General features: G+C 62.3%; 1 protein-coding gene across 4 annotated transcripts in view; it reads left to right on the top strand.

The window, feature by feature from the left end:
- LOC127489572 (uncharacterized) overlaps window positions 1-23,548 on the top strand; it is a 35,056-nt gene extending 11,508 nt beyond the window's left edge. The window contains exons 2-4 of one of the 4 annotated variants that reach the window (XM_070063926.1): window positions 22,470-22,533; window positions 22,788-23,110; window positions 23,280-23,548. The gene's annotated coding sequence lies outside the window, so the exon portion shown is untranslated. Of the gene's footprint in view, window positions 1-22,469; window positions 22,534-22,787 lie in introns of all 4 variants that reach the window. The other 3 variants (XM_070063925.1, XM_070063924.1, XM_070063927.1) reach the window with 3 other exon arrangements.
- The last annotated feature ends 436 nt before the right edge of the window (window positions 23,549-23,984 follow it).

Raw genomic sequence — 23,984 nt, 5'->3', positions numbered from 1 at the left:
GGAGAGCAGTGGGGGGGGCAGGGCCCAGGTCCTGAAGGGTGAGGAGGGGAGCAGAGTCTGACCTTGGATACGAGCTTGGGAGCATGGCCCAGCCCTGGAGGGAGAGAAATGGAGTGGTGCCCATATCCTGGAGGGTGAGGGGGGTGGGGCCCAGGCCCTGGAGGGTGAGGAGGGGTGTGCGACCTAGGCCTGGAGTGCGAGCATTGGAGTGGAGCCCAGGCCCTGGAGGTCTAGGAGTGGATCAGGGTCTGGCCCTCTAGGGTTTTGATGGCAGTGGGGCCCTTCCCTGGAGGTATGCGATGGGAAGGGGCCCGGCCCTGGCGGGATGCGATGGGAGGGGCCCAGACCCTGGAGGGCGAGGAGGGAGTGAGGCGCAGACCCTGGAGGGTGAGAAGGAGATCGGCATCCAGCTCTGGAGGGCTTTGAGAAGAGCAGGGCCCGGCCCTGGAGGGCAAAAAGGGGAGCAGGGCTAGGCCCAGGAGGACGAGGAGTGGAGCAGGGTCTGGCCCTATAGGGCACTGAGGGTAGTGGGGCCTGGCCCTGAAGGGCTGGGATGGGAGGGGTGCCCATGCCCTGAAAGGGGAGGAGGGGAGTGTGGCCCAGGCTCCCAGATGAGGTCCAGGATGCCTGGGTCCTGGTGAGCCCGCTGTGTCACAACCCCGTCCCGGTGAGCAGGGGCAGAAGCAGACGTGGTGGTGGGTGAGCCCATGAATGGGGACTGCAGATGCCACCCTGGGAAGAGTCGGGAGCAGGTGCAGGGCTGCACCCCTGGTTCCCTGGGAAGGGGGGGGGGATGGCCGGTTTCCTGAGAGCGACCCCAGCAGGTACCACGTGGAACCCTGATGCCACACGGAGTGTCCTGTGTGTGTGTGATCGCAGGGGGTTGGTTTCATTTTTTAGCTTCATTTTTATTTATTGGAGAGTGAAAGAGATAGCTCCATTCACTGGCTCACACCCAAACACCCACAACAGCTGGGAGCCGGGAGCTCCACCTGGTCTGGGGTGGGAGGCAGGGACATGAGGATTTGAGGCCCCGCCTCGGGCCCTGCTGTGACACTGCAAACATCGCCTTCCACCCCGCTCTGAGCTGGCTGCCCAGGAGGTGCGTGTGGATCTGCCTTCGGTCGGTCATCTGCCCAGGCCTTAAGGAAGGCCCCACAGTCACTGTCCAGTCTTCTCTTAGGGCTAGTCAGGTTCTCCAGAGGTTTTCTACCCCTTCCTGGGGTCTGGCCCCCGGGAGCAAAGTGCAGAGGGTGGCAGTGAGCTCTGCGGCCGTGGTGAGCTGTCCCCTGCACTGCGCTCTTAGGACACCACAGGCCCGAGCTCACAACTGCCCTTGCACTGTGCTCCTCCATGGCCCCCAACTCACCACAGCCCCCTGCACTGTGCTCCACCATGGCCCACAGCTTACCATGGCCCCCAGCACTGTGCTCTCGGGACACACTGTCCCTTGTGCTGTGCTCTCACGACAGCACGGACCCCGAGCCCCGAGCTCACCACAGCCCCATGCACTCATCTGTTACGCCCTCTCCTGCTGCCTGCACGAAGTCTTCTGGCACTGGAGAGACTCCTGGTCTGTTTCCTTTTTCTTTTAAAATTTATCGTGGGCTGGCACCGCGATTCACTATGCTAGAGGACAGAGGCCACAGGTACAGGACAAAGGCTGATGGCATAGGCCACAAGCTACAGGAGACTGAATACAGGACACAGGATACACAACAGAGGACACAGATTAAAGGACAATGGTTAAAGGATACAGAGTACAGGACACAGGCTACAGGACACAGGATGCATGACACAGGATACATGATAGAGGACACATGACACAGGACACAGGCTACACGATACAGACTGAAGGAAAAGGGGAACAGGACACAGGCCACCGGCTATAGGACAGAGGCCACAGGACAAAGGCTGCAGGGTAAAGGACACAGGCTACATGACATAGGACACAGGACACAGGCCGCAGACCACAGGACCTAGGCCCCAAAGCTCAGAGAACAGGCTACAGGACACACACTACAAGACATTGTCCACAGGCTACAAGAAACCAGCTTCAGGACACAGAACACAGACTACAGAAAAGGGGAATCCAGCCTTAGGACAAAGATTAAAGGCCACAGGCTCAGGACACAGGACACAGGCTAGGGGACACAGGACACCAGCTAGAGGACAGAGCACACAAGACTCAGGATGTGTACATAGGCCACAGGGTACAAGACACAGGACACAGGCTACACAACATAGGACTCAGGACACAGGACAGAGGCTCCAGGACAGAGGCTATGGGACACAGGACAGAGCTACAGAACAAAGGATACAGGCTGCAGGATACACGACACAGAACAAAGGCTACATGACACAGGCTGAACGAAAGAGGGAACAAGACAGCGGACACTGGCTATAGGATAGAGTGTCCTGTAGCCTGTGTCCTGTAGCCACTGTCCTGTGGTCTGTAGACTGTGTCCTAGATTGTGTAGCCTGTGTCCTGTCCCCTGTAGCCTTTGTCCTGTGTCCTGTAGCTTGTCGCCTATGTCCTATGTCCTGCAACCTGTGTCCCGTAGCCTGTGTTCTTTAGGCTGTGTCCTGGGTTCCATATTCTGTATCCAATAGCCTGTGTCCTGTGTCATCTGGGCTATGTCCTGAGTCCTGTAGCCCTTGTCCTGTGTCCTTCAGCCTGCGTCCTTGTCCTGTGTCCTGTAGCCTGTGGCCTCTGTCTTGTAACATGTGCCCTGGAGGGCAATAGACTACCAGGCACAATACACAGGCTACAGGACCCAGAACACAGGTCATAAGACACAGGCTACAGGACTCGAGACACAGTACATAGGCCACAGGACACAGACTACAGCACAGGGGCCACAGGCTACAGGACACAGGACATAGCCCAGATGATACAGGACACAGGACATAGGACACAGAATACCAAACACAGGACACAGGCTACGGGGCACAGGTTACAGGCTACAGGATATAGTCCACAGGCCACAGGAGACAGGACAAAGGCTAAACAACATATGACACAAGCTACAGGACACAGGACAAGGGTAAAGGACACAGGCTACATGCTATATGAACAGGTTAAAGGACGAGGACACTGGCTACAGGACACAGGAAGTCGGCACAGCATACAGCACACCGTCCACAGGACAAAGGCCACAGCTACTGGACATAGGACACAGACTACAGGACATAGGCTACAGGACGCAGGATACAGGACATAGGACACGGGCTACAGGACACAGTGTATAGGACAAAGGACAAAGGCCACTTTTGCTCACATCCTCACTGTTCAGACCTTACCGAGCCATGAGCAATGTTTCAAAATCAAAGCAGAGATTGTCCAAGGTCCAGAGACCTTTCTGGAACTAACCCTGTTACAGAATAAAAAGTTTGGTTCCCCGCAATATTATCTCTTTTCCTCTGCTTTATTTTTCTCAACAAGAAAGTGTCAGCTGAGCCAGGGGTTTGGGGCCAGAGACTCTCAGCACCATGTGTGCTGCCACCCTCTCCGTGAGTGTCCCTCATTGTCCAGTCTCCTTCCCTTGGGTATCGGGTTGTTTTTCTGTTGTCAGGTCGAAAGAGCAGTTTCAGTTCTCAGTCACAAAATTCTCTGGAAGTATCTTCAGCGACCGTTCATCCTCATCCAAGGGCTGAGTCAGGAGGCAGGCAGTGGTGTCTACGGAGGGGCCTGGTTCGCAGCACCACGTGGGTCCTCCAAGTGGTGCCTCTCGTTCTCTTGGCTTTCATCCTGAGTGCCCACTTTGGAGTTGCCGCACTTACATGGCCATGCTGTGGCCTTCCTGTGGCTCCTTCCTGGGCAGGCTGGGAGTGGGTGGAAAGGGGCATCTCTAAGGCCCTCCTCTTCCTGCTTCCTAGGAGCCTGTAAAATGGATGCATCCTGATGCTTCCAGTACAACCACAAGATTCTCCCCTGGACCTGGGCGGAACAGCTGCTCCCAGCAGGCAGTCGTTTTCTTCGAGGTGTTGCTTTCCAGGTGGCTTCTATCCACATCAGTGGGTGGGGCCTAGACAGGACCCATGAGTGAGAACTTGGGGGCCTGTGGTGTAGCCTTGATTATACATTAACTAATATGACATTTAGCTTCTGCTAGAGCCTGACTGTCATTACCACGCACGCGGTACTGCACGAAGAACTGAGTATAAAAGAAAGAAAAACTACACCTTCTAGACCTTACCATCTAGCTGAAGAAAGGGTCATTACAAGACACAAGGTACAGGGCAGTGCCGTGGCACACTTGTTAATCCTCTGCCTGCGGCACCAGCATCCCATATGGGCACTGGGTTCTAGTCCCGGTTACTCCGCTTCCAGTGCAGCTCTCTGCTGTGGCCCAGGAAGGCAGTGGAAGTGCTTGGGCTCCTGCACCCGCATGGGAGACCAGGAAGAAGCACCTGGCTCCTGACTTCGGATCGATGTAGCTCCATCCGTAGTGGCCATTTGGGGAGTGAACCAACAGAAGGAAGACCTCTCTCTCTCTCTCTCTCTCTCTCTCTCTCTCTCTGTCTCTCTCTCACTGTCTATATATCTACCTGTCAAATAAAAAGAAACAAAACACAAGGTACTGTACATGAAGGAGACAGCAGGAGGGAGCTTGTCACAGCCACAGGAGGATCCAACGTGCCACCCAGCAGGTTCCCTGGTGCAGTGACACTTACACAGAGACCCCCAGAGATACGTTAGCATGGTCCAGATGATTGGGACAAGGAATATGGAGGACCATGGAGGCTCCGGGCAGAGGGCACAAGAGGGAGGGTGAACCAGAGGCGGGGGGAGGAGAAGGTTGTCCCTACCAAGGCAGAGAGGTAGTAGGAGCCAGGTTGCACAGAGAAAGACGATCCAGTGATGACAGGGCTCCTGGTGGGATGAAATGAGATCATAAATGCAAATCAGTGCCGTGCACGTACACAGGACAGGTTTGAACAATGGGAGGGACTTGCAAGTACAAACACACATGGAGGAGCCAGCCTGTGCTCCCAGGGACAGGCAGCTACCGAGCACGGGAGAATGAGGCACTCAGGGAGAGGAGGAAGGGGCTGCAGTGGGGCCTGGCCCTGGAGGGCATTGTGGCGAGTGGGGACTGGCCCTGGAGGGCAGTGTGGGGAGCTGCACCCAGGCCCTGGAAGGCAAAGAGCGGAGAGGGTTCCAGACCTGGAGGTTGGTGAGGGGAGCGGGGTGTGGTCCTGGAGGGCAGCAATGGGTGCTGGGCACAGGCCTGGGTGGGCAAGGAGAGGAGTGGGGCCCAGAACTCATGGGTGGCTACTTCAGCACCCAAGGGGAGCAAGGCCCTGCTCAGTATTGCATGGAGAGAAGGGTCCATCCTGCCTGAGGGGTGCTGGGCCTGGCCCTGGAGGGCAAGGAGGGGAGAGGGGCCTCTCCCTGGAGCTGGCCAGGACCCTGCCTGAAGGGAGTGGGCACTGGCCCTGGGGGTGAGGAGTGGAACAGGGTCCAGCTCTGGAGGGTTTTTGGCAGAGCTGGGCTTGGCATGGAGGGTAAGCAGGGGAGTAGGGCCTGGCCCAGGAAGGTGAGGAGTGGAGCGGGGTCCAGCCCTAGAGGGCATTGAGGGTAGAGGGGCCTGGCCCTTGAGGGCAGTGTGGGGAGTGGGACCCAGCCCTGGAGGGCAGCATGAGGAGATGGGCCCAGGCCTGGAGGGCAAGGAGTGGTACAGGGCTTGTCCCTGGAGGACAAGGATTAGAGTGGGGCCCAGGCCCTGGAGAGCAAGTAGGGGAGGGTGGGCTGAGCCAGGGAAGGTGGCCATGACCATGCCTGAGGGGAGCAGGGCTGAACCCAGGAGGGCAAGGAGGGGTGCAGGGCCCAGCCCTCGAGTGCAAGGAGGAGAGCAGGCCCTGGCCCTGGGTGGTGAGGAGGGCAGTGGGGTCCGGCCCTAGAGGGTGAGGACGGGAGCGGGGTCTGGCCTGGAGGGTGTTGAGGGGAGTGTGGCCTGGCCCTGGAGGGCAGCATGGGGAGTGGAGTCTAATCCCTGGAGGTCTAGGAGTGCAGTAGGGTCTGGCCCTATAGGGTGTTGATGGCAGTGGGCCCAACCATGGAGGGCTGGGATGGGAGCGGGGCCCAGGCTTGGAGGGCAAGGAGTGGAGCAGGTCCCAGAGCCAGGAGGATGAGGAGGAGAGAGAGGCCCAGGTCTGGAGGGCTTTGAGCAGAGGAGGGCTCGGCATTGTAGGGCAAGGAGGGGAGCTGTATCCAGCCCAGGAGGGTGAGGAGTGGAGCAGGGGCCAGCCCTGGAGGGCGTTGAGGGCAGTGGGGTCTGGCCATGGAGAGCAGCATGGGGGGTGGGGACTGGCCCTGGAGGGCAGCTTGTGGAGCTGGGCCCAGCCCTGGCATGTGAGGAGGAGAGCAGGCCCTAGCCCTGGGTGGTGAGGAGGGGAGTGGAGTCCGGCCCTAGAGGGTGAGGAGGGGAATGGGGTCTGGCCCTGGAGGGCAGTGTGGGGAGAGGGGTCTGGCCCTGGAAGGCAGCGTGTGGAGCTGGCCCTAGGCCATGGAGGGCGAGGCGGGGAGCAAGGCCTGGCTCTGGAGGGCAAGGATTGGAGTGGGGCCAAGACCCAGGCCCTGGAGTTCGAGAAGGGGAGCAGGGTCTGGCCCTGGAGGAAGGTGAGGGGAGTGGGGCCTGGCCCTGGAGGGCAGTAGTGGGAGCTGGGCCCAGGTCCTGGTGCTCAAGGAGAGGAGTGCAGCCCCTCTGGTGAGTGGCTAGTGTCATGCCCAAGGGGAGCAAGGCCCAACTCTGTAAGGCATGGAGAGGGACAGGGGCTCAGCTCTGGGGGGTGGCCAGGGCCCTGCCTATGGGGAGCTTGGCCTGGCCCTGGAGTGCAAGAAGGAGAGAGTGGCCTGTCCCTTGAGCGTGACCAGGGCCCTGCCTGAGGGGAGCTGGGACTGGCCCTGGAGGTCAAGGAGGAGAGAGGGGCCTGTCCCTGGAGTGTGGCCATGGCCATACCTCAGGGGAGCAGGGCCCAACCTTGTAGGGCAAGTATGGGAGTGAGCCCCAGCCCTGGAGGTCAAGGAGTGCAGCAGAGCCCGGCCCAGGAGGGCGAGCAGTGGAGTGGGGTCCAGCCCTGGATGGTGTTGAGGGCAGTGGGGCCAAGCCCTAGAGGTCCGTGTGCAGATCAGAGCCCAAGCCCTGGAGGGTGAGGAAGACAGCGAGGTCCAGCACTGGAGGGCATTGAGGGGAGTGGGGTCCAGCCTTGGAGGGCAGTGTGGGGAGCGGGGCTCAGGCCCTGAAGGGCCAGGAAGGGATCAGGGTGTGGCCCTATAGGGCATTGAGGGCACTGGGGTCTGGACCTGGAGGTCATTGAAAAGAGCGGGGCCCAGGCCCTGGAGGGGGGTGAGGTGAGTGGGTTCAGGCCCTGGAGGGCGAGGAGTGGAGAAGGGTCTGGCCCTACAGGGTGTTGAGGGAAGTGGGGCACAACCATGGGGGCTGCCATGGGAGTGGGGCCCAGGCCCTGGAGGGTGAGGGGGGGAGCGTGGCCCAGGCCATGTGGGATGAGGTGGTGAGTGGGGTCCTGCTTTGGATGGCTTTGAGCAGTGCAGGGCAGGCCCTGGAAGGTAAGGTGGGGAGCTGAGCCCAGCCCTGGAGGGCGAAGAGTAGAGCGGGGTCCAACCCTGGAGGGCATTGAGGGCAGTGGGGCCAGCCCTGGAGGTCAGTGTGTGGAGTGGGTTTTGGCCCTGGAGGGCAGCATGGGGAGCGGAGCCCAGGCCCTGGAGGGTGAGGAGGGGAGCTGTTCCTGGCCCTGGAGGGTGTTGAGGGGAGTGTGGCCGGGCCCTGGAGGGCAGCATGGGGAGTGGAGTGCAATCCCTGGAGATCTAGGAGCGGAGCAGGATCCAGTCCTATAAGGTGCTGAGGGCAGTGGGTCTTTCCATGGCAGGCAGCATGGGGAGTGGAGTACAGTCCCTGGAGATCTAGGAGGGGAGTGGGTGCAGCCCTATAAAGTGCTGAGGGCAGTGGGTCTTGGCCTTGGTGGGCAGTATGGGGAGTTGGCCAAGGCCCTGGGGGGGGGCAAGGAGGAGAGCAGGCACTGGCTCTGAGGGCCAGGAAGGCATTGGGGCCCGGCCCTGGAGGGCAGCATTGGGAGAGGAGCCCAGGCCCTGGAAGTTGAGGAGTTGAGCAGGGTCTGGCTCTATAGGGTGTTGAGGGCAGTGGGCCCGGCCATGGAGGGCTATGATGGGAGCGGGGCCCAAGCCCTGGAGGGCGAGGAGGGGAGCAGGACCTGACCCAGGAGGGCAAGGAGTGGAGCGGGGTCCAGCCCTAGAGGGCGATAAGGGCAGTGGGGCACGGCCCTAGAGGGCAGCAGTGGGAGCCAGGCCCAGGCCGTGAAAGGCAAGTGGGGAGCAGGGTGTGGCCCTGGAGGGAGGCCAGGAACAATCTAAGGGGAGCAGGGCCTGGCTCTGGTGGGTGAGGAGGGGAACAGTGTTCTGGCACTGGAAGGCAAGGAGGGGAGCAAGGCCTGGCCATGGAGGGTGAGGAGGGGAGCGGGGCCTGGCCCTGGTGGCAGCAGTGGGAGCTGGGCCCAGGCCATGAAAGGCAAGTGGGGAGCAGGGTCTGGCCCTGGATGGAGGCCAGGGACGCACCTGACGGGAGCAGGACCCGGCTCTGGAGGGCAAGGAGGGGAGCAGGCCTGTCCCTGCAGGGCGAGGAGGTGAGAGGTGTCTTGCCCTGGAGGTCAAGGAGGGAGCAGGGTCTGGTCCTGGAGGGTGTTGAGTGGAGCGGGGCCCAACCCTGGAGGGCAGCGTAGGGAGCAGAGCCCAGGCCCTGGAGCTCGAGGAGTGGAGCAGGGTCCGGCCCTATGGCGTGTTGAGGACAATGATAAGAGTGGGGCCCAGGACCTGGAGGGCGAGGAAGGGAGCGGGGTCCAGCCCTGGAGTGTTAAAGGCAGTGGGGCCCAGCCCTGGAGGGCAGCGTGAGGAGCTGGGCCCAAGCCCTGGAGGGTGAGGAGGGGTGCAGGGCTTGGCCCTGGAGGGCAAGGATTGGAGTGGGGTCCAGGACCAAGAGGGTGAGGAGGGGAGTGGGCCTAGTCCCTGGAGGGTGAGGAGGGTGGTGGGGCCACACCCTGGAATAGGCCAGGGCCCTGCTGAGGGGAGGAGGGCCCGATCCAGGAGGGCAAGGAGGGGTGTGTGGCCCCGCCCAGCAGTGCGAGGAGAGTAGGCCCTGGCCTGGGGAGTGAAGAGGGGAATCTGGCCCAGGCCCTGGAGGACGAGAAGGTTAGCGTGGCCCTGGCCCTGAAGGACAAAGAGGGGAGCAGGGCCCAGCACAGGAGGGCAAGGAGTGGAGCAGGGTCCAGCCCTGGAGGGCATTGAGGGTAGTCGGGCCCAGTCCTGGAGGGCAGCATGGGGAGTGGGGCTAGGCCCTGGAGGTGAGGAGGGGAGCGAGGTCTGACCTTGGATTGCGAGGCCGGGTGCAGGGCCCAGCCTTGGAGGGTGAGGAGGGGAGCAGGACCAGGCCCTGGAGGGCAGCAATGGTAGCCAGGCCCAGGCCATGTAGGGCAAGTGAGGAGCAGGGTAAGAAGAGGAACGGGGTCTGGACCTGGAGGGAGGCCAGGGCCCTGCCTGAGGGGAGCAGGGCCCGACCCTGGAGGGCAAGGAGGGGAGTGGGGTCCAGGCCCTGAGGACAAGGAGAGGACAGGGGCCTAACCCTAGTGGGGCTAGTGCCGCGCCAGAGGTGAACAGATCCCGGCTCTGTAGGGCACAGAGAGGAGCAGGGGCCCAGCACTGAGGGGAGCTGTGCCTGACACTGCAGGGCAAGGAGGGGAGTGGGGCCTCCCCCTGGAGTATTCCAGGGCCCTACCTGAGGGGAGTAGGGCCCGATCCTAGAGTGCAAGGAAGGGAGTGTGGCTCAGCCCTGGAGTGTGGCCAAGGCCATGCCTGAGGGGAGTGGGTCTGGCCCTGGGGGCCAGGAGTGGAGCGGTGTGCAGCCCTGGATGGTGTAGAGGGCAGTGGGGCCCAGGCCCTGGAAGGCAAGGAGGAGAGCAGGCATTGGCCCTGGGGGGTGAGAGGTGGAGCGGGGTCCAGCCCTGGAGGGCATTGAGGGGAGTGGGGTCCGGCTCTGGAGGGCAGGGTGGGGAGTGGGGCCCAGGCCCTGGAGGGAGGCCAGGGACGCATCTGAAGGGAGAGGGCGTGGCTCTGGAAGGTGAGGAAGGGAGCAGTGTCTGGCCCTGGATGTAAAGGAGGTGAGCAGGGTCCAGTCCTGGAGGCTGTTGTGGTCAGTAGGGCCCAGACCAGGAGGGCAGTGTGGGGAGCTTGGCCCAGACCCTGGAGGGTGAGGAATGGAGTGGGGCTTTGCCCTGGAGGGCAACATGGGGAGCTAGGGCCAGGCCCTGGAGGGTGAGGAGGGGAGCAGGGCCTGGTCCTGGAAGGTGAGGAGTGGAGCGGGGTCTGGACCTGGAGGGAGGCCAGGACCCTGCCTGTGGGGAGAAGGGCCTGACCCAGAGGGCAAGGAGGGGAGAGGGGCCCAGCCCTGGTGGGTGGCTACTGCCAGGCCGGAGGGCAGAAGGGCCTGGAAGAACTTTGTGGCAATTTGAAAGGATGACTGCAGATTTTTTTTTTTTTTGACAGGCAGAGTGGACAGTGAGAGAGAGAGACAGAGAGAAAGGTCTTCCTTTGCCGTTGGTTCACCCTCCAATGGCCGCCATGGCCGGCGCGCTGCGGCCGGCACACCGCGCTGATCCGATGGCAGGAGCCAGGAGCCAGGTGCTTTTCCTGGTCTCCCATGGGGTGCAGGGCCCAAGCACCTGGGCCATCCTCCACTGCACTCCCTGGCCACAGCAGAGAGCTGGCCTGGAAGAGGGGCAACCGGGACAGAATCCGGCGCCCCAACCGGGACTAGAACCCGGTGTGCCGGCGCCGCTAGGCGGAGGATTAGCCTAGTGAGCCACGGCGCCGGCCTGCAGATTTTTTTTTAGTCATGACTCCCACTGAGGGCTGGGGATCTCTGTCCCCTCCCCCTTGAATTTAGGCCCAACTTAGGGACTGCTTGCAATAGAATCTCTCTCTCTCTCTCTTTCTCTCTCTCTCTCTTTCTCTGTGTGTGTGTGTGTGTGTGTGTGTGTGTGTGTATGTGGGTGTGTGTGACTCTGCCTTTCAAATAAATATATAAATCTTTAAAAAAAAAAAAGCTCTGTGCTGGGTTGAATAGTATCCCTCCCTCACCCCTTACTCATGTCCACCCAGGACCTCTACTGACCTTATCTGGAAATAAATAAATAGAATATGGCGTTCCACTGCGTGACTCCCCAGGCCACAAACAAAAGGTAGTAAAACACTACTTAGGCTAGAACTTCGAACCTCCTGCCAGCGGAGAGACGGCACAGGGAGGAGAGATGCCCGCTGGTCCCCACAGCTGATGAGTGACAGAGCAGCTGCTTTACTCCCAGCCCAGAGCTCTTCACCAGCTGTCGATTACGTACATGGGGATGTCTTTAAGCTCCAGAACGCACCGCAGACCGAGAAGAGAGTGGAGTTCTGAGGCCTGGGCGCCGCTCTCCTCATGCAGGCACTTGCCTGCCCTCTCCAGCATCCTTCACCGTGTCTTGAAGTGGCAACCTCAGGTTCACTCTGCAGCTCCCCTCCTCACCCTCCAGGGCCAGGCCCCACTCCCATGGCAGCCCTCCAGGGTCGTGTTCCACTTCCCTCATCACCCTATTGGGCTGGACCCTGCTCCCCTCCTCGAGCTCCAGGGCCAGGCCCCACTCCCCACACTGCCCTCCAGGCCCAGGCCCCAATACCCACTACGCCCTCCAGGGCTGGTCCCTGTTCCGCTTCTTGCCCCCCAGGGCCAGGCCCTGCTCCCCTCCTGGCCTCCAGGGCCTGGTTCCCACACCCACACCCTTGCTCACCCTCGTGGACAAGGGCCCCTCTCCCATCCTCGCCCTCCAAGGCTGTGCCCTGCTCCCCTCCTCACCCTCCAGGGCCTGGGCCCTGCCCCCCATGCTGCTCTCCACTGCCGGGCCCCATTACCCTCAAGGCCCTCCAGGCCCAGACACTGCTCCCTTCCTTGCCCTCTAGGGCCTGGACCCACTCACCTCACCCCCTCCAGGGCCAGACCCTGCTCCCCTCCTAGCTGTCCAGGGTCTAGTCCCCACACCCCGCCTCACCCTCCAGGGCCTGGGCCCTGCTCTTTTCAATGCCCTCCAGGTCCAGACCCCAGTGTCCTCAACGCCCTATAGGACCACACCCTGATCCCTTCCTGGCCCTTCATGGCCTGAGCCCCGCTCCCCCCGCTGCCCTCCAAGGCTGGACCCCACTCCCCTCAATGCCCTCCAAAGCTGGACCCTGCTGTCATCCTCCCCCTCCAGGGCTTGGGCTCCTATCTGCACACGGCCCTCTAGGGCCTGGCCCCACTGCCCTCAACACCACCCAGGGCCAGACCCTACTCGACTCCTCGAGCTCCAGGGCAAGGCAACGCTCACCTCCTCGCCCTGCAGGGCTGGGTCTGCTCCCCTCCTCGCCCCCCAGAGCCAGGTCCTGCTCCCGTCAGGTGCGTCCCTGGTCTCCATCCAGGGCCAGACCCGCCCCTTACTTGTCTGTCATGGCCTGGCCCTGGCTCCCATTGCTGCCCACTAGGGCCAGGCCCCGCTCCCCTCCTCACCCTCCAAGGCCAGGCCTCGCTCCCTCCGTGCCTTCCAGTGCCAATGCCTGCTCCCCTCCTTGCCCTCCAGAGCCAGGCCCTGCTCCCCTTAGATTGTTCCTGGCCTCCTTCCAGGGACACACCCTGATCCCCACTTGCCTCTTATGACCTGGGCCCAACTCCCACTGCTGCCCTCTAGGGCCGGGCCCCACTGCCCTCATCGCCCTCCAGGACTGGGCTCCGCTCCACTCCTTGCTATCCTGGGTCGGGTCCTGTTCCCCTCGTCGCCCTCCTGGGTCGGGCCCTGCTCCCCTCCTCACCCTCCTTGGTCAGATCCTGCTCTCCTCCTCGACCCCCGGTGCCAATGCCTGCTCCCCTCCTCGCCCTCCAGGGCCTGGGCCCCCTCCCATCGCAGCCCTCCATGGCCGGGCCCACTGCCCTCAACGCCCTCTAGAGCCAGACCCTGCTCCACTCCTCGCCCTCCAGGGCCTGGGCTCTTCTCCCCACGCTGCTCTCCAGGGCCAGGCCCCAATGCCCTCCTCGCCCCCCAGGGCCAGTGCCTGCTCTTCTCCTTGCCCCCCAGGGCTTCCGCCTACTCCCCACGCTGCCCACCAAGGCCACACGGCCTACTGCCCTCAGCACCTTGTAGGAATGCTCCACTCCTAGGTCTCCAGGGATTGCACTCCACTCCCCATGCTGCCCTCCAGGGCCCAGCCCCTTTCCCCTCAACACCCTCCAGGGCCAGGACCAGCTCCCCTCCTCACCCTCCAGGGCCTGGGCTCCGCTCCCCATGCTGCCCTCCAGGGCCAAAACCTACTCCACACACTGACCTCCAGGGCCGGCCCCACTACCCTCAACACCCTCCAGGGTTGGACCCTGCTCTACGCTTCGCCCTCCAGGGCTGGGCTCGGCTCCCCACCTTACCTTCCAGGGCCTGCCCCGCACTGCTCAAAGCCGTCCAGAGCAGGACCCCACTCACCACCTCATCCCCCATGGCCTGGGCCACGCTCCCCTCCTCACCCTCCAGGTCTGGACCCCACTCCCATGGCAGCCCTCCAGGGTCGTGCCCCACTTCCCTCAACACCCTATAGGACCAGACTCTACTCCTCTCCTCGAGCTCCAGGGCCAGGCCCCACTCCCCACACTGTCCTCCAGGCCCAGGCCCCAATACCCTCAACGCCCTCCAGGGCTGGTCCCTGTTCCCCTTCTCGCTCCCCTGGGCCAGGGCCTGGTTCCCACACCCACACAGACACCCCTGCTCACCCTCGTGGACAAGGGCCCCACTCCAATCCTCGCCCTCCAAGGCCGGGCTCTGCTCCCCTCCTCACCCTCTAGTGCCTGGGCCCTGCCACCCCACGCTACTATCCAGGGCCGGGCCCCACTACCCTCAAGGCCTTCCAGGGCCGGACACTGCTCCCCTCCTCACCCTCCAGGGCCTGGACCCACTCACCTCACCCCCTCCAGGGCCAGACCCTGCTCCCCTCCTAGCTGTCCAGGGCTTGGTCCCCACACCCCTCCTCGCCCTCCAGGGCCTGGGGCCTGCTCTGTTCAATGCCCTCCAGGTCCAGATCCCAGTGACCTCAATGCCCTATAGGGCCACACCCTGATCCCTTCCTGGCCCTTCAGGCCTGAGCCCCGCTTCCCCCGCTGCCCTCCAAGGCTGGACCCCACTCCCCTCAGTGCCCTCTTGTGCTGGACCCTGCTGTATTACTCGCCCTCCAGGGCTTGGGCTCCGATCTGCACACGGCCCTCTAGGTCCTGTCCCCACTGCCCTCAACACCATCCAGGGTCGGACCCCACTCCACTGCTCGCCCTCCTGGGCCGGGCTCTGCTGCACTCCTTGGCCGCCAAGGCTGGGCCCAAATCCACACGCTGCCCTCCATGGCCTGGGGCCTGCTCCACTCCTCATCCTCCTGGGCTGGACCCAGCTCCCCTCCTTGCCTATCAGGACCAAGCCCTGCCATGCTCAAAGCCCTCCAGAGCTGACCCCTCTCTCCTCTTCGTTCTCCTGGCTCTGGGACCTGCTGCACTCCTTGCACTCCAAGCCTGGGCCCCGCTCCCATCCCAGCCCTTCACAGTTGGGCCCACTGCCATCAACACCCTATAGGGCCGGACCCTGCTGCACTCCTAGACCTCCAGGGATTGGACTCCACTCCCCATGCTGCCCTGGAGGGCCAGGCCACACTCCTCTAAACACCCTCAGGGCCAGACCCTGCTCCCCTCCTCACTCTCTAGGGCCGGGCCCCACTCCCCTCCTCACCACCCAGGGCCAGGGCCTGCTCTCCTCCTTGCACTCCAGGACTGGGCTTCGCACCCCTCCTTGCCCTCCTGGGTTCAGCCCTGCTCCCCTCAGGCATGGCCATGGCCACCTTCCCGGGCTCAGCCCCCCTTCCCTCCTTGCCCTGCAGGATTGGGCCCTGCTCCCCTCAAGCAGTTGCTGGCCTATTCCAGGGCGAGGCTCCACTCCAATCCTGGCCCTCCAGGTCTGGGTCCCCCTCCCCTCCTCACCCTCCAGGCCCAGGCCCATCTCCTCATGCTGCCCTCCAGGGCCAAGTCCTACTCCCCACACTGCCCTCCAGGGCCAGGCCCCGCTCCCCTCACCACACTCTAGGGCTGGGCCCTGCTCCTGACCTCGCAATCCAAGGTCAGACTTCGCTCTCCTCCTCACCCTCCAAGGTCAGGTTCTGCTCCCCTCCTTGCCCACCAGGGCCTGGCCCCACTCCACACGCTGCCCTGAAGGGCCGGACCCCACTGCCTTTAACACCCTCCAGGGCCAAGCCCTGTACCCCTCCTCACCCTACAGGGCTTGGGCACAGCTCCTCACGCTGCCCTCCAGGGCTGGGCCCCACTACCCTCAACACCCTCCAGGACCAGACGCTGCTAGACTCCTCGAGCTCCAGGGCAAGACACCGCTAGCCTCCTCGCCCTGCAGGGCCGGGCCTGCTCCCCTCCTCGCCCTCCAGAGCCAGGTCCTGCACCTGTCAGGTGCGTCCCTGGTCTCCATCCAGGGCCAGACCCGCTCCCTACTTGCCTGTCATGGCCTGGGCCCGGCTCCCATTGCTGCCCACTAGGGCCAGGCCGCACTCCCCTCCTCACCCTCCAAGGCCAGGCCTCGCTCCCTCTGTGCCTTCCAGTGCCAATGCCTGCTCCCCTCCTCGCCCTCCAGAGCCAGGCCCTGATCCCCTTAGATTGTTCCTGGCCTCCTTCCAGGGACACACCCTGATCCCCACTTGCCTTTTATGACCTGGGCCCAACTCCCACTACTGCCCTCTAGAGCTGGGCCCCACTGCCTTCATCGCCCTCCAGGGCTGGACCCCGCTCCACTCCTTGCCATCCTGGGTCAGGTCCTGTTCCCCTCGTCGCCCTCCTGGGTCGGGCCCAGCTCCCCTCCTCACCCTCCTTGGTCAGGTCCTGCTCTCCTCCTCGACCCCCAGTGCCAATGCCTGCTCCCCTCCTCGCCCTCCAGGGCCTGGGCCCCCTCCCATCGCAGCCCTCCATGGCCGGGCCCACTGCCCTCAACGCCCTCTAGAGCCAGACCCTGCTCCACTCCTCGCCCTCCAGGGCCTGGGCTCTTCTCCCAATGCTGCTCTCCAGGGCCAGGCCCCAATGCCCTCCTCGTCCCCCAGGGCCAGTGCCTGCTCTCCTCCTTGCCCCCCAGGGCCTCCGCCTACTCCCCACGCTGCCCACCAGGGCACAGCCTACTGCCCTCAGCACCTTGTAGGACTGGACCTGCTCCACTCCTAGGTCTCCAGGGATTGCACTCCACTCCCCACGCTGCCCTCCAGGCCTGGCCCCACTCCCCTCAACACCCTCCAGGGCCAGGACCAGCTCCCCTCCTCACCCTCCAGGGCCTGGGCTCTGCTCCCCATGCTGCCCTCCAGGGCCAAAACCTACTCCACACACTGACCTCCAGGGCCGGCCCCACTACCCTCAACACCCTCCAGGGTTGGACCCGCTCCACTCTTCGCCCTCCAGGGCTGGGCTCGGCTCCCCACCTTACCTTCCTGGGCCTGCCCCGCACTGCTCAAAGCCGTCCAAAGCAGGACCCCACTCACCACCTCATCCCCCATGGCCTGGGCCACACTCCACTCCTCACCCTCCAGATCTGGACCCACTCCCACGGCAGCCCTCCAGGGTTGTGCCCCACTTCCCTCAACACCCTATAGGGCCAGTCTCTGCTCCCCTCCTCGAGCTCCAGGGCCAGGTCCCACTCCCCACACTGTTTTCCAGGCCCAGGCCCCAATACACTCAACGCCCTCCAGGGCTGGTCCCTGTTCCCCTTCTCGCCCCCCAGGGCCAGGCCCTGCTCCCCTCCTGGCCTCCAGGGCCTGGTTCCCACACCCACACCCACACCCCTGCTCACCCTCGTGGACAAGGGCCCCACTCCAATCCTCGCCCTCCAAGGCCGGGCTCTGCTCCCCTCCTCACCCTCCAGGGCCTGGGCCCTGCCACCCCACGCTACTATCCAGGGCCGGGCCCCACTACCCTCAAGGCCTTCCAGGGCCGGACACTGCTCCCTTCCTCACCCTCCAGGGCCTGTACCCACTCACCTCACCCCCCTCCAGGGCCAGACCCTGCTCCCCTCCTAGCTGTCCAGGGCTTGGTCCCCGCACACCTCCTCACCCTCTAGGACCTGGGGCCGGCTCTGTTCAATGCCCTCCAGGTCCAGATCCCAGTGACCTCAATGCCCTATAGGACCACACCCTGATCCCTTCCTCGCCCTTCAGGCCTGAGCCCCGCTCCCCCCGCTGCCCTCCAAGGCTGGACCCCACTCCCCTTAATGCCCTCCAAAGCTGGACCCGCTCTCATCCTCGCCCTCCAGGACTTGGGCTCTGATCTGCACACGGCCCTCTCGGGCCGGGGCCCAATGCCCTCAACACCAACCATGCCAGACCCTGCTCCACTCCTCGCCCTCCAGGGCCAGTGCCTGCTCTTCTCCTTGCCCCCCAGGGCCTCCGCCTACTCCCCACGCTGCCCACCAGGGCACGGCCTACTGCCCTCAGCACCTTGTAGGACTGGACCTGCTCCACTCCTAGGTCTCCAGGGATTGCACTCCACTCCCCACGCTGCCCTCCAGGCCTGGCCCCACTCCCCTCAACACCCTCCAGGGCCAGGACCAGCTCCCCTCCTCACCCTCCAGGGCCTGGGCTCCGCTCCCCATGCTGCCCTCCAGGGCCAAAACCCACTCCACACACTGACCTCCAGGGCCGGCCCCACTACCCTCAACGCCCTCCAGGGTTGGACCCTGCTCCACTCTTCGCCCTCCAGGGCTGGGCTCGGCTCCCCACCTTACCTTCCTGGGCCTGCCCCCCACTGCTCAAAGCCGTCCAAAGCAGGACCCCACTCACCACCCCATCCCCCGTGGCCTGGGCCACACTCCACTCCTCACCCTCCAGGTCTGGACCCCACTCCCATGGCAGCCCTCCAGGGTTGTGCCCCACTTCCCTCAACACCCTGTAGGACCAGACTCTACTCCTCTCCTCGAGCTCCAGGGCCAGGCCCCACTCCCCACACTGTCCTCCAGGCCCAGGCCCCAATACCCTCAGCGCCCTCCAGGGCTGGTCCCTGTTCCCCATCTCGCCCCCCAGGGCCAGGCCCTGCTCCCCTCCTGGCCTCCAGGGCCTGGTTCCCACACCCACACCCACACCCCTGCTCACCCTCATGGACAAGGGCCCCACTCCAATCCTCGCCCTCCAAGGCCGGGCTCTGCTCCCCTCCTCACCCTCCAGGGCCTGGGCCCTGCCACCCCACGCTACTATTCAGGGCCGGGCCCCACTACCCTCAAGGCCTTCCAGGGCCGGACACTGCTCCCCTCCTTGCCCTCTAGGGCCTGGACCCACTCACCTCACCCCCTCCAGGGCCAGACCCTGCTCCCCTCCTAGCTGTCCAGGGCTTGGTCCCCACACCCCTCCTCGCCCTCCAGGGCCTGGGGCCTGCTCTGTTCAATGCCCTCCAGGTTCAGATCCCAGTGCCCTCAACCCCCTATAGGGCCACACCCTGATCCCTTCCTGGCCCTTTAGGGCCTGAGCCCCACTCCCCCCACTGCCCTCCAAGGCTGGACCCCACTCCCCTCAGTGCCCTCCAGTGCTGGACCCTGCTTTATTCCTCGCCCTCCAGGGCTTGGGCTCCAATCTGCACATGGCCCTCTAGGTCCTGTCCCCACTGCCCTCAACACCATCCAGGGTCAGACCCCGCTCCACTGCTCGCCCTTCTGGGCCGGCCTCTGCTGCACTCCTTGGCCGGCAAGGCTGGGCCCAACTCCACACGCTGCCCTCCATGGCCTGGGGCCTGCTCTGTGGGGAGCAACTCGGACTAGACTAAGTTACTGGAATTAAGACTTATTCTATGCATCTGCTTTCCCACAATATGGCGCTGAGAAGGGAAACAGCTTCTACACAGCTGCCTCCAGTTCAACCAATAAACTGTGGGACCTGCTCCTGATTGGAGGAGAGCAGCGTACTCGGTGTGTGGGTAGCAGAGTTGGGATTGGTGGAAGAGGACTATAAAGGAGGAGAGAGACGGCATGCACCAGGAACACCTAAGGGGAACACCTGTGCAGCCCCCGAGAGAGCTGGCCGGCGGTGTGCCGCTCCCCTGCGGAAGTGGGGAAAGTGGCCAGGAGGAACCGCCCTTCCACGGAGGTGGAAGGGACGGCAGCCAACCCGGGAAGAACCAGCAGCAAACCCGGGGAGGGCCGAGCAGACGAAAGAACAGCGCAGGGTCCTGTGTCGTTCCTCCACGAAGAGGGGGAGCGACATAATGGTGCCGTGACTCGGATAGGAAGCTTAGGAGGGAAGAAACGGGAAGAAATGGGAAAATATCGGAGAGAGAGACTAGCAAACAGCCTAGGGAAAAGCCGGACGAAAAAGGTGCCGGAAGAAGCTATTGAAAGCCTAGGCATAGACTGATACGGACTACGGGGGGAAGCTGGGAGAAATCTCTAAGGTCGAAAGCGAAAGTGAAAGCTAGAACAAACAGACTCGGATATGGACTGTGGGGAGAAGCCAGGAGAAATGAGGGAGGAGTATTGTTGGAGGAAAGCTTGGGGAAATATACCGGGTAGAGAAAAATGTTAGGGAAATTGAAGCCGCGGGGGGCAGGCCGAGGCGGAAACGTAAGCCAGTTTGGGATTCGTCAAGTCAGCCCGGGGAGCAAAAGGTGAAAATCTAAAACTAGAGGCGGAGACGTATGAGCTAGGTTGGAATCCGTCAGATTAGCCTGAGGAGCAAAGGACGGGAAGCCAGACCGAAAGGCGCAGACACGTGAGCTAGGTTGAATTCGCCAGGTTAGCCCGGGGAACTTAGATTGAATACTAGTGGCGGAGACGTGAGCTGGGGCTGTGTGACTCGCAGAAGCCGCCACATGCAGAGAGAGCACGGGGCGTGAATAGATAGGGAACGCGGGGCGGCGAGGCGCCGAGAAGCAGCCTTGGGGCGGGCGCTGGCGGGGCGAGGCGCCGGGAAGCCGCGCAGAGCCGTGAAGCAGCCTCGGGGCGGGCGCCGGGAAGCCGCAGGGATAAGAGAAACAGAAGTTTAGAAGTAAAATGAGAGAAATAGGAATGCTGGTAGATAGAAGTAAAATAGGAGAAATAGGAATGCCCGGAGATAGAGAAATAGAGAAAGGCCTCCCCACAACATGGCAATGAGAGAGCTTGGATTCGGTCTGCCTGATTAGTAAGGCGGTAAGCACCAGCAGGCAGCTCGACCAGAGTATGAGCTGCAGGTCACCGAAGATAGGCACAAATCAACACCAATAAGCCTCCCCACAATATGGCAATGAGAAGGCTTGGATTCTGTTTGCCTGATAGGGCTTGTAAGCACCTGCAGGCAGAGCAGAGCATGCACTGCAGGGCACCGAACACAGGCACGCATCAGCGCCTAAAAACCTCCTCACAACATGGCGAAGAGAGGACCCGGATTCGGTTTACCTGATTGATAGGACTTGTAAGCACCTGTGGGCAACTCTAGCAAGCAGAGCAGAGTGTGTGCTGCGGGGCACCGAAGACAGGCGCATATCAACGCCAAAAAATAGAAAGGGGGATCTGTGGGGAGCAACTCGGACTAGACTAAGTTACTGGAATTAAGACTTATTCTATGCATCTGCTTTCCCACAATATGGCGCTGAGAAGGGAAACAGCTTCTACACAGCTGCCTCCAGTTCAACCAATAAACTGTGGGACCTGCTCCTGATTGGAGGAGAGCAGCGTACTCGGTGTGTGGGTAGCAGAGTTGGGATTGGTGGAAGAGGACTATAAAGGAGGAGAGAGACGGCATGCACCAGGAACATCTAAGAGGAACATCTAAGAGGAACACCTAAGGGGAACACCTGTGCAGCCCCCGAGAGAGCTGGCCGGCGGTGTGCCGCTCCCCTGCGGAAGTGGGGAAAGTGGCCAGGGGGAACCGCCCTTCCACGGAGGTGGAAGGGACGGCAGCCAACCTGGGAAGAACCAGCAGCAAACCCGGGGAGGGCCAAGCAGACGAAAGAACAGCACAGGGTCCTGTGTCGTTCCTCCACGAAGAGGGGGAGCGACACTGCTCCACTCCTCATCCTCCTGGGCTGGACCCAGCTCCCCTCCTTGCCTATCAGGGCCGAGCCCTGCCATGCTCAAAGCCCTCCAGAGCTGACCCCTCTCTCCTCTTCATCCTCCCAGCTCTGGGACCTTCTCCACTCCTTGCACTCCAAGCCTGGGCCCCGCTCCCATTCCAGCCCTCCATGGTCGGGCCCACTGCCATCAACACCCTATAGGGCCAGACCCTGCTGCACTCCTAGATCTCCAGGGATTGGACTCCACTCCCCACACTGCCCTGGAGGGCCAGGCCACACTCCTCTAAACACCCTCAGGGCCAGATCTGCTCCCCTCCTCACTCTCTAGGGCCGGGCCCCACTCCCCTCCTCACCACCCAGGGCCAGGGCCTGCTCTCCTCCTTGCACTCCAGGACTGGGCTTCGCACCCCTCCTTGCCTTCCTGGGTTCAGCCCTGCTACCCTCAGGCATGGCCATGGCCACCTTCCCGGGCTCAGCCCCCCTCCCCTCCTTGCCCTGCAGGATTGGGCCCTGCTCCCCTCAAGCAGTTGCTGGCCTATTCCAGGGCGAGGCCCCACTCCAATCCTGGCCCTCCAGGGCCAAGCCCTGTACCCTTCCTCACCCTCAGGCCTGGGCCCATCACCTCACGCTGCCCTCCAGGGCCAGGTCCCACCCCCATACTGCCCTCCAGGGCCAGGCCCCACTGCCCTCAACGTCCTCTAGGGCTGGGCTTGCACCCCTCCTTGCCCTCCATACCAGGCCCAGTTCTGCCAAAAGCCCTCCAGAACTGGACCCTGCTCCACTCCTCATCCCCAGGGCCAGTGCCCGCTCCCTTCAGGCAGGGCCCTGGCCATGCTCCAGGGACAGGCCCCTCTCTCCTCCTTGCCCTCCAGTGCCAGGACCAGCACCCCTTAGGCAGGGCTCTGGCCACCTCCCAGTAATGGACCCTTCTCTCCATGCGATACCAAGCAGGGCCCGGCTCCCCTTGGGCGCTGAAGTAGCCACCCATGAGTTCTGGGCCCCACTCCTCTCCTTGCCCACCCGGGCCTGCGCCCAGCACCATTGGTGCCCTCCAAGGCTACACCCCACTCCCCTCACCAACCTCCAGGACTGGACCCCGCTCCCCTCTTTGCCTTCCAGGGCCTGGATTCAGCTCCCCATACTGCCCTCCAGGGCCAGTTCCCACTCCTCTCCCTGAGTGCCTCATTCTCCCATGCTCGGTAGCTGCCTGTCCCTGGGAGTACAGGCTGGTCCTCCATGTGGTTTGCACTTGCAAGTCCCTCCTGTTGTTCAAACCCGTCCTGTGTACGTGCACAGCACTAACTGATTTGCATTTATGATCTCATTTCATCCCACCAGGAGCCCTGTCATCACTGGATCGTCTTTCTCTGTGCAACCTGGCTCCTACTACCTCTCTGCCTTGGTAGGGACAACCTTCTCCTCCCCCCGCCTCTGGTTCACCCTCCCTCCTGTGCCCTCTGCCTGGAGCCTCAATGCTCCTCCATATTCCTTGTACCAATCATCTGGACCATGCTAACGTATCTCTGGGGGTCTCTGTGTAAGTCACTGCCCTGGGGAACCTGCTGGGTGGCACGTTGGATCCTCCTGTGGCTGTGACAAGCTCCCTCCTGCTGCCTCCTTCATGTATTGTGCCTTGTGTTTTCTTTTATTTGACAGGTAGAGATATAGACAATGAGAGAGAGAGAGAGAGGTCTTCCTTCCATTGGTTCACTCCCCAAATGGCCGCTATTGCTGGTGCTGAACCAATCTGAAGCCAGGAGCCAGGTGCTTCTTCCTGGTCTCCCATGTGGGTGCAGCAGCCCAAACACTTGCACTGCCTTCCTGGGCCACAGCAGAGAGCTGGACTGGAAGCCGAGCAACCGGGACTAGAACCCGGCGCCCATATGGGATGCCGGCACCACAGGCGGAGGATTAACCAAGTGACCCACAGTGCCAGCCAGTACCTTGTGCCTTGTAATGACCCATTCTTCAGCTAGACGGTAAGGTTTAGAAGGTGTCATTTTTCTTTCTTTTATACTCAGCTCTTCGTGTAGTCCCTCGTGTGTGGGAATGAGAGTCAGGCTCAAGCAGAAGCTCATGTCATATTAGTTAATGTATAATCAAGGCTACACCCAGGCCCCCAAGTTCTCACTCATGGGTCCTGTCTAGGCCCCACCCACTGATGCGGCCAGAAGCCACCTGGAAAGCAACACCTCGAAGAACACGACTGCCTGCTGGGAGCAGCTGTTCCGCCCAGGTCCAGGGGAGAATCTTGTGGTTGTACTGGAAGCATCAGGGCAACCATTTTACAGGCTCCTAGGAAGCAGGAAGAGGAGGGCCTTAGAGATGCCCCTTTCCACCCACTCCCAGCCTGCCCAGGAAGGAGCCACAGGAAGGCCACAGCAAGGCCATGTAAGTGCGGCAGCTCCAAAGTGGGCACTCAGCATGAAAGCCATCAGAACAGGAGGCACCGCTTGGAGGACCCACATGGTGCTGCGAACCAGGCCCCTCCGTAGACACCACTGCCTGCCTCCTGACTCAGCCCTTGGATGAGGATGAACGGTCGCTGAAGATACTTCCAGAGAATTTTGTGACTGAGAACTGAAACTGCTCTTTTGACCTGACAACAGAAGAACAACCCGATACCCAAGGGAAGGAGACTGGACGATGAGGGACACTCGCGGAGAGGGTGGCAGCACACATGGTGCTGGGAGTCTCTGGCCCCAAACCCCTGGCTCAGCTGACACTTTCTTGTTGAGAAAAATAAAGCAGAGGAAAAGAGATAATATTGCGGGGAATCGAACCTTTTATTCTGTAACAGGGTTAGTTCCAGAAAGGTCTCTGCACCTTGGACAATCTCTGCTTTGATTTTGA

Source organism: Oryctolagus cuniculus, chromosome 19 (assembly GCF_964237555.1).
Source record: "Oryctolagus cuniculus chromosome 19, mOryCun1.1, whole genome shotgun sequence".
Taxonomy (NCBI): Eukaryota; Metazoa; Chordata; class Mammalia; order Lagomorpha; family Leporidae; genus Oryctolagus; species Oryctolagus cuniculus.
Note: the sequence above shows the minus strand (reverse complement) of the source record. Positions and strands in the feature narration are given on the sequence as shown.